Genomic DNA, 9,672 nt, shown 5'->3' on the forward strand with positions numbered 1-9,672 from the left:
TTCTATTTTTAGGGGCTCTTGATCTTATGTATGTTTTTTTCAATCATTATAGTTTAATTCAACATGTTGGTAGAATCTGTGAATGTTCAGGCAAAAATTTAAGCTATGAACTACCACAAGTCACTTAACCATCACAACTTTTATTTCAAACAACAAGATTCAAGGAGCTTCAGTACTAGAGATGAACTAATACTTAACATCACATTCTCCATTTAATATTCATTTTTCATAGATATTACATTGTTCATGGTATTTAATATAACTCTGGTATTTTTGTTCATTTGCAGGCTAACAAGAGATCTGGGCACTCCAAATAAGTGAGACAGGCAAGAGTAAGACAGCCGCAAATATCTTTTTTCGTGCTCACATGAATTGGAACCTTTAGTTATGTTTTTGGATGATATTATTTTTTTGTTTAATTTTATAGTTCATTTTTAGTTTTGTAAATCATGAAGAATAAGAGCCTTTTAACAGCTGCTTAATAACCCATTTTCTCAAGTGTTGTTGGTGCTGGTATATTTGCTTTAAGAAGTATTGGTTAGAAATTGGAAGGATATATGCTCGGTTCTGAAAGACGCTGTCAAAGTTGGAGTAGGTGGGGAAGAAAAGTTGGGGGACAAAGCGCGGATGGAGAGGGAAAAAAATTCTTAGTCACTCAGTTTATAAATGAGGCGGCAAATCGGATCCGGAACAAGGTGGCGGCTGAAGATTTTAGATGGAACCTATGAGTTCTAAAAGAGGTCCTTTTCTTTATCTGGAAGCTCGTGCAGGGCTGCATCGCTGAAAAAATTGTGCTTCTGCAGCGTGGGGTTTCTATTATGTAAGTTACATGAACCTAAAAGTTTTAAAGCCCTTCTATTTTTTTAGATGCCATAAGTCTTTCAGGTTAACGAGAGTTTTGCCTATTGAGGAGAGACTCGGAACTTTGGAAGTGATGGGTTCAAAAGCATCTCAGCTCATATAAAAGATATTACATCCAGTTATGAAGCAGGTAAGTCATCCAATATTTTAATTTAGTTTTTCTTTCTTTCTTTGTGTACTCGGCCAAATGGTTGCTGGCTTAGCTAAGAAAAACAATGAGCTTGCCTTTTTTTTCCTTTGAAATGAAAATTGTGACATCAAAGTGACTGTATTTTGCATTTAATGCACTTGACTCTTAAAAAAAATTTATAACCAAATGAAAGTATTAAGAAAATTTGAATTATTATTCACTTTATAAGTTCTTGAAACTTGGAAGGCAAAATGTATTGTTGTGCCTTTTTTTGTAGATCAGGAGTACTTCTATACGAGAAAGCATGCTTTAGCGATTTAGAAAGATTATTAGCATGTCATTGATTAAATAGTTATTCAAATTCAGAAAAGATGGTTTTCGTTTCCTGCACTTTCTGCCGATGGTTTAATTTAAGTGTTATTTCTTTTCTGCAGTTTGCTCCAGAAGATGGTTTGGTTTCTTTGATGGTTTGCTCTAGATCTTGTGATAACGAGTTTAATTTGTTACATCCTATGGATATTGTTGGCAAAACGAAAGAGCATACTTCTCTCCTGAAAGGTCGGTTTGATTCTTTGCTTTCATATTGTTCAATTTTATTTTCTAGGTGAATGTATTCTAGGATTCTGCATTTGTTTATTTTAAATTCAAGGATTTATCAACAATTCCAAACACCTAAATTAGTTTCTATTGGAATATAGTGCTAAAGTCAACATGGTCAAAATAAAGGGTTGAAGTTGTTGATAGTTAGCGGTAATGGTCTATCGTCAAAGTTGATTAATATAAACCGAAGTGTCCAGTGAAAACACATGGATTCGGGCCCATGAAGTTAGAAGGAAAATTGATGCTAATGGAAGATCAGTTATAATGGATTAGTTATGAAGTTGCTACTAATGGTCACAAATATAGACACATGGAAGTGGCTCCATGGTCTGTACCCAACCACCCGTAGGGGCCCCACCCAAACAGCCAGTTGGTTCAACCCATGTTTTTTAGGGTTGCTAATTGTCAAATGATAAAAATTTAGTATCTAACATTTTTTAGGTGAGCAAAAAAAAGTACTTAATCTGTCTCACGAATGTTTTAATATTTCTTTTGGGTAACTTTACAACTTACATAGTCTCTTCGTTTGTCATGATGATATATAGTCCATTTGAAAAGGGTTATTAAAATTGTTATATTTGTTGTGTTTTTAAGGTTGACACGGTCAAAGGAGAGGAATTTGATTAAACTTGGGGCAAAAGGCTGTAACCCACTTCCCTATTAAATCTATTTACTAATTTTTTGGTTCTTTTTCTAAATCTTTTAAATCTTTTTATTGTCTTGGGTTTCAATCATCTTGAGTAATGACATAGCCCAGGTCGAACGAATATTTGAGGAAACAATAAGTTCTTGGAACGTATTCCACACTTAGCTACGAAATTGGTTAAATTTTTTGAATTTTTTTTTCGTTATTTCGTTTTCGTAGATTGCTAATCGACATTGGTTACGGGTCAGAATCGATTGGGGATCGAATTCCATAAGCCAATTAGATAGGAACGGATTTGGGTCAGAAATTGGTCAAAATCTCTGCATTTAGTAATCTTTATTCGAAATTTCAAAATTACTTTTTTTTGGCAACCATTTATCATTTTATGCCGAGTTATTGATTCGTGTCTTATTTTTTAATTTCAGGGTCACCGTGGTTTCCATATGCACCCAATAACAAATTCAATTTGGCAGGTGGCAGGTACTTGGATGGTTATACTGTTTAAGGGAATATTTCACAGAATAGTAACCAAGTTTTAAAAGTGTTCTAATTAGGTCACTGGTGCTGTTTTTGTCCCAATTAGATAACTTAACATTCAAATCGAACCATGTCCTTTATTCCATGTGTCAAGAAAAAAATGGAGTATAAAATGCTGGGGTCGAATTATTTTAATATATGAAATTATATTTATTAAAAATAAAAACCATTTAATTACATTAAAAATTAAAAAAACAGGTTACAATCCACGTCATCACTCGATTGGAACACTTTTGAAACTTGAGTGACCTAATTGGAACACTTTTAAAACTTGGTTACTATTCTACAAAGTTACCCCTTTACTTTATGTAATAATCAACTAATCAGTGTTTGTAATAATTTCAAGGGCAGGATACTGAGTTTCCTGTGACATAAAGAGACCGTCTAGGTCTTCGAAGAAGAGCAAAACAATTTACTTAAACATATGGAGAAAAGAGACACGAAATATATGCGCCTTCAGAGGCATAAAATGGGTGCCGATGATTTTGAGCCATTAACAATGATAGGAAAAAGGTCCATTTGGAGAGGTATATAGTAGTTTCTTTCGTTAACGACATTCAAAAGTCACGTTTACTAACTCTTCTTTGACCTGCCTTGACTTGTTGACCATTTGACTTCTAATGTATTCTATAGGTTAGAATATGTAGGGAGAAGACTACCGGCAATGTGTATGCAATGAAAAAACTTAAAAAAGTCTGAAATGCTTCGTAGAGGACAGGTGGTGGCTTATATTTATCAAACCGATTATCATCAAGAGTTTATAAAAAAAACGCTTAAAGTTGGTTTGGTTCTTACTTTCTTTGTTTTTAGGTTGAACATGTGAAAGCAAAAAGAAATCTACTTGCAGAAGTTGACAGTAATTGCATTGTTAAACTTTATTGTTCATCAAGATGAGGAATATCTTTACCTAATTATGGAATATTTACCTGGTGAAGATATGATGACTTTACTTATGCGAAAAAATACGTTAACTGAAGAGGAAGCTAGGTTTTATGTCGGAGAAACTGTTTTGGCAATCGAATCGATTCACAAACATAACTATATTCAGAGGTTATAACAATTTTCCTTAATTCACCTCAAACAAACACGTGATGGGTTTTTTTTATCAGAAATGTAATGTTAAATTGTGACAGGGATATTAAACCTGATATCTTGCTGCTTGATAAATTCGGGCACATGAATCTATCAGATTTTGGATTATGTAAACCGTTAGACTGCACTAATCTTCAGGAAAAGGATTTCACTGCTGCAAAGAACTTAAGTGGGGCTCTACAAAGTGACGGACGCCCTACTGTACCGAGACGCACTCAACAGGAGCAACTGCAGCATTGGCAGAGAAATAGGAGGATGCTGGTATGTTTTGTTTAGAGTGAAATGCCATTTTTGTCGCTGAGGTTTGGCCAGTTTTGCGACTTTCGTCCAAAAGTTTGTTTTTCCGCATCTAGATCCAAAAGGTTTGAAATCTTGTCATTTTTATCCAGCGCGTTAACTCCATCCATTTTTTAACGTTAAGTCGGGTATTTTCTCCTTTTTGTTAACTTAAAGGGCAATTTGTTTTTTTCACGTTATGTACAAGTATTTAAAATACCGAACTGCCCTTTAAGTTAACAAAAAAGACGAAAATACCCCTGACTTAACGGAAAATAATGGATGGATTTAACGAGTCAGATGAAAATGACAAGATTTCAAGCCTTTTGGATCCAGATGCGGAAAAAGAAACCATTAGACGAAAGTCGCAAAACTGATCAAACATTCAAACCTCAAGGACACAATGGCATTTTACTCTTTTGTTTATTTTTTTTTCTTAAAATGCAATTACATTGAACTTTTTAATAATATTTGATGTTGTAACTTTGTAGGCTTATTCGACTGTTGGTACGCCTGATTATATTGCTCCTGGAGTTTTGCTGAAAAAAGGATATGGAATGGAATGTGATTGGTTTGTATCTTTTGTGGTAAACAAAACACTTATTGAGTTATTGGAATATAATTAGAATTAATTGAATTTTGTTTTCCTGCCTGTAGGTGGTCTCTTGGGGCGACCCAATATCAAATGGATCATATAACTTATGGTGCTTTTGGTGGCGTTGATTGTTGGTGATTGCGGCGGCAGAGATGGTTGGTATGGTTGTGGCAGAGATGGTTGATGGTGGCTACGGTGGTGGCGGATTAGCAATGGTTTGATGGTGGTGGTGATGGCTGTGGTGGTGGCAATGTGGTTGAGGGTAGCTGCGGTCGTGGTGTTGGTTGACGGTGGCTATGGTGGTGGCATTGGTTGACGGTAGCTAAGGTGGTGACTTCGGGTGATGGTGGTTGTCGCAGAGGCAATGGTTGGTGCTGGGTACATTGTTGGGGATGGTTCCGGTGATGACAAGGCTCGCCCTTTGAGAAGGGCTACTTAGAAAAATAACAACACTTTTTCCCTTTGCCGTTATTGTTGAGGTTTTTTCTATATGCAGGTGTGTTATGGTGTTTCCATTTTTTTAGGTTACGTGCTTTATAACTGTGAATAAAATTATAGCTCATTGTTAGTTGATCATTTGCATTTCATCACCAGAGAACTGAGGTTGTTCACTTCATGTGTTTTTTTGTTGATTATATGAACTTATGATTTTTTTTTTAAATCACAGTTGTGGTGGTGCTGAGTCCATTCATATCTTATATCCTGCAGTGCTATGATGAATACCTACGTAAGTGTCTTGAGAAAGCTGTAGAAGCAATGTGAATTTCAACGTGGGGTAGCCCACCTGATGGTGCGGGCTCTTATAATGACGAACACGTGGATACCGATTACTTTTGTTATTGTGGTGATTACAATAGACCGTATGGCAGATTTTTTTTTCTGAATTGGTACTCCCAGTATCTCATTGATAATGGCGACAGGGTACTAACCAAGGCCAAATTGGCCTTTGGAGATACTCCCATTTCTGTGAAAGTAAGTCGGTTGTTCCACACTGGTCAATTGTTTTCTTACATTTCCTATTTATTTATTTGAAACTTTTCATGATGATCAGTTATCAGGCATTTATTGGTGGTACGAAACTAACAGCCATGCAGCTGAACTGACAGCTGGATATTACAACCCGGTCAACCGTGATGGATATTCTCTAATTGCTTCATTGTTAAAGAAGCGTGAAGCTGCTTTAAACCTTACATGTGTCGATCTGTCTAAAGTAGACGAACAAAAAGACTTTCCAGAAGCAAAGGTTGATGATCCTGAAGAGTTAGTTTGCCAGGTAGTGTAGGTAGGTGTTAATTTTAAACTGGTGAAATTTTGGGGTTATTTTTGGGTAGTTTAGAATATAGCGTTCCTAATTAAGAATGGTAGATAAAGAGGGATGGGAGTGATTACGGTCACCCTACGCCCTCTTAGTAGTTTTTTTTTTTTTTTTTTGGTATTGTTATGTGGTTTTTAGATGGTCCCTGGGTAGTGGTTTGTTGCTCTGCTTAACTCCGAGTTTTGTAAATCGTTGAGTGATTATAAGACTAAACTGAACTTAATATAGGTTGTAGTTTTCGTGTGAAGGGTTTGTAAAGTATGACAACGATTTAAAGTATAAATGTATGAAAAATGTGTTGCAACGTGCTCTTATATGCAGATATGTTCTATATGTTAAAAACGACAAGAAAGTTTATTGTGTGTGATAGGCATAAAAAACCTTGAACTCAACAACATCAACGTGCTCTTATCAGTTGTTTGTGACAGGAGAGTCAATAGTGGGACGAAACTTGATGGATGTTAGCTCAAAAGAAAAGATGAAAGTCTAGAGTGCACCAAAGATCTTAAATACGTTCTCGAGCTTTCATAGTTTTTTGATAGCTTTGGATTTTGATGCATTAGGAATGCAGCTACTGTATTCATGGATCAAAATTTGTATTTATAGGGTATATTTGTTAAACATACTAACATATCTTTACAATTTTATTTTTATTTTTTAAGTTTCTTAACTTACATCTCTTTCCTTTCCATAAAGTTTTAAAAAGTTTTTTTCATTGCAATGAGGATATCATTTCGTTACATTTTTTTTATTTTTAAAGTTTTTTAATTTCCATGTTTACATTTTCAAAGTTTAGTACACATATTTTTGCTAAATTGTAATGTCAATTACTACGTAATTTCATTAAGGCATTATAATTAATATAATTAGTATGTTTTATAAGAGAATGAGAGATGAGTCAATTAAAAGCTGGCCTATCAATTAATAGAATATACATGTGAATATTAGACTATAAATTATGCATATCTTATTAGTGAACCTGCTTTTTTTTTTATACTTTTTGTGAGCATATCTTTTAATGGGAGCTTTGTTACCTTGTGATGTTATTTAATGTTTGTCTTTTAATTTGCAGATCTATAATGATGGCCATAGTAAGAAATTCTTATAGCGAGTAACTGTTGTTTGCCTAAAGACATCTTAATTCTTAATAAAAGTAAAAGATATAGTGTTTTATAATTCAATGCATTTTAACTATATTTTCACTTTGTCAATAACTAATTTATGTAATGTGTTACTTTTGTATTTATATTATTTATACACTTTTTGATAATATAGATTAAATTTTCCAACCCGCGAAGTTCGCGGGTGATAACCTAGTAAGGGTATATTGGTAAACTTACATAAATCATTAATTTGTTTTCTTCCCCTTTAATAACTAACTAAATTAAATTTGTAACTCCTTTTCAAAATATATACTTTTCCAAATTAAAAAAACAACTTAATTTAAAGTGTAGAATAAATTACTAGTTGTGTAGAATAAGTTATGAGTTGTGTAGGATATGTTTCAAGGTGTGTAGGATAAATTTAGACTGTGTAGGATAAAATTCTATACTGTGTAGAGTAAATGTAGGGAAATTTTGATATGTGTAGGTTTTGTAGATTATATGTAGGATAATTAATGATTAGTTGACTAATTAATTAAAGAGAGAAAAATTAATGATATGAGTTATAAATAAAATAATATTTTATTAATATGTCATTTCTTCTTTTTCTTCTCACATTAAATTTCTTCTCAAATGAACCTTTCCCTATGAGAATAATACTCAACTTTGCTTGAATAGAACAATAGACTCAATAGTTGACCCCATCATTAAAGTTAAAGAAGCTATAAACGGAGTTTACAGTCATGTAAATTGGTCCATTGTAACCACAAACTTCAGTGAAGTATGGAAGGGCTCCAATGTGATCCAAGTGACTGTAAGATTATACACGTATTAGTTCGTTCTGACTTAATTCTCAAATGATATACGACCGCTCACATAAACGCAGAAAAGAATATTCAAATAAGAATTAACAAAGATATGATGTAGGGGGGGGGGGGTTGGAGCACGGACCTCCCGGCCGCTGGAGTGATCGCACTCCACAAGCTAGCTTAGCCCCATAGCTGCCTGGCGGTTAATACCCACCCGAGCCGAACCTTGGGGCGATTTACAGCTTGCCAAGATTCGAACCCGGGACCTCAGGGTTGAGGGCGGGTGAGGCTGGCCAACTGGGCCACCCCAGTTGGTTAACAAAGATATGATGTATATGCAGTAAACTATGCATAGACCATGCATTAAGCATCAACTGATTACTGTTTTTTTAATATTAAAATCTCTAGATCACTAACCGCCGCCATATATTTGCATCTGTAATATATCTATAGAAGTTAATTACAATCATTTAAAAACTGGTCTGGTGACAATGGATCATGTAAAAATGTGTCGGGTAAAAAAACTACAGTAAAGTGTAGCAAAATAATCAAACTCTCAGGACTATGGCACACGTTAAAAGAAACCAATCGAGTTGCTACCTAAATAAAAATCAGTAGCAATTGAATATCATGGAACAATTGAACCAAATCAAGTTGATGACTTGCTGCCTAAAGTTCAGTTATCATTCAAACAATTAAAAATAGTTGCTACTAAATGTATGTTTGGAACCACGGAACAAAAATGTTAGTAATCTATATAAAATAACCGAACATAATCTGGATAGAAAATAAGAAAACCGAAGAAATAGTAAACGATTGAACCGGGCTTGTGTTTGACACAATTCCCTTAAACAGATTCGTCGTCTGTTCCCAGGGTACGCCGGTTCGAAACAGCACCGCGCGCTGCCGGACTTGAACACTTGCCTGAAAAGTAAACCGGAGAATGCTGCAGAGAGATTGAGAGAAGAGATTGTATTTCGGTGTGTCAAACTGTGTTGGTCTGGTCTAGTTCTATAGTCACAGAACTCATAACCGAATTCTGGACATTATTGCACCGTTTTAAACTGATAATGGTCATTAGTATAGTTTTAAAACTGATAATAAAAACCATTTAACACAATAATGATCATCATAATACTGAATAATCAGTTACAGTTTTTGAAGACTAAAAAAAAAGTTAGTCAGTCACGAGTGCAAAAACCGTCTCCCGCGAGCCCGGGTTTTCGGAGCTGCATTCGTGTCCGCAGGACGTGCGGGCGTACACGAGTTCAACTAAATCCGGTTCCAATTTTTGCACCCCCCTGCGCGCGCGGGGGTAGGACTTGTGGTAAAACATGTCATAAGACTTCAAAGGCTTCATAAAGGTTTCACCTTATAAACAACCTATCTTTTTGTTCCCACTCCGATGTGGGACAAAGTGGTTTTACCACTTGTGACTTTCCATTCACACTATAACTTCCAACAATCCCCCACATGAATGGAGGTCGATCTCAGAAACAACATAATTCCTTATTACATTTCAGCAGTTGAGTTTTGCATACGATAGGTAGGTGTTACCCTTTGAACCTTCACTCATGAAATGCACTTAGCCCACTAGCTCTGAGTAGAACTCGATGTCTTTGAACTCGTCTGCCGTTTGTGTAGACGACAATGCACTTCACACAAGACTCTCCCTGACAAAGTCAAGTCCTCATAGTTATGTTCGTTA

At 35.2% G+C, this 9,672-nt stretch overlaps 1 pseudogene; it reads left to right on the forward strand.

Moving 5' to 3' along the window:
• The first annotated feature begins 290 nt into the window (after positions 1–290).
• On the forward strand, positions 291–6,372 carry LOC110895337 (annotated as a pseudogene).
• Positions 6,373–9,672: the final 3,300 nt, after the last annotated feature.

Source organism: Helianthus annuus, chromosome 12 (genome assembly GCF_002127325.2).
Source record: "Helianthus annuus cultivar XRQ/B chromosome 12, HanXRQr2.0-SUNRISE, whole genome shotgun sequence".
Lineage (NCBI taxonomy): Eukaryota > Viridiplantae > Streptophyta > Magnoliopsida > Asterales > Asteraceae > Helianthus > Helianthus annuus.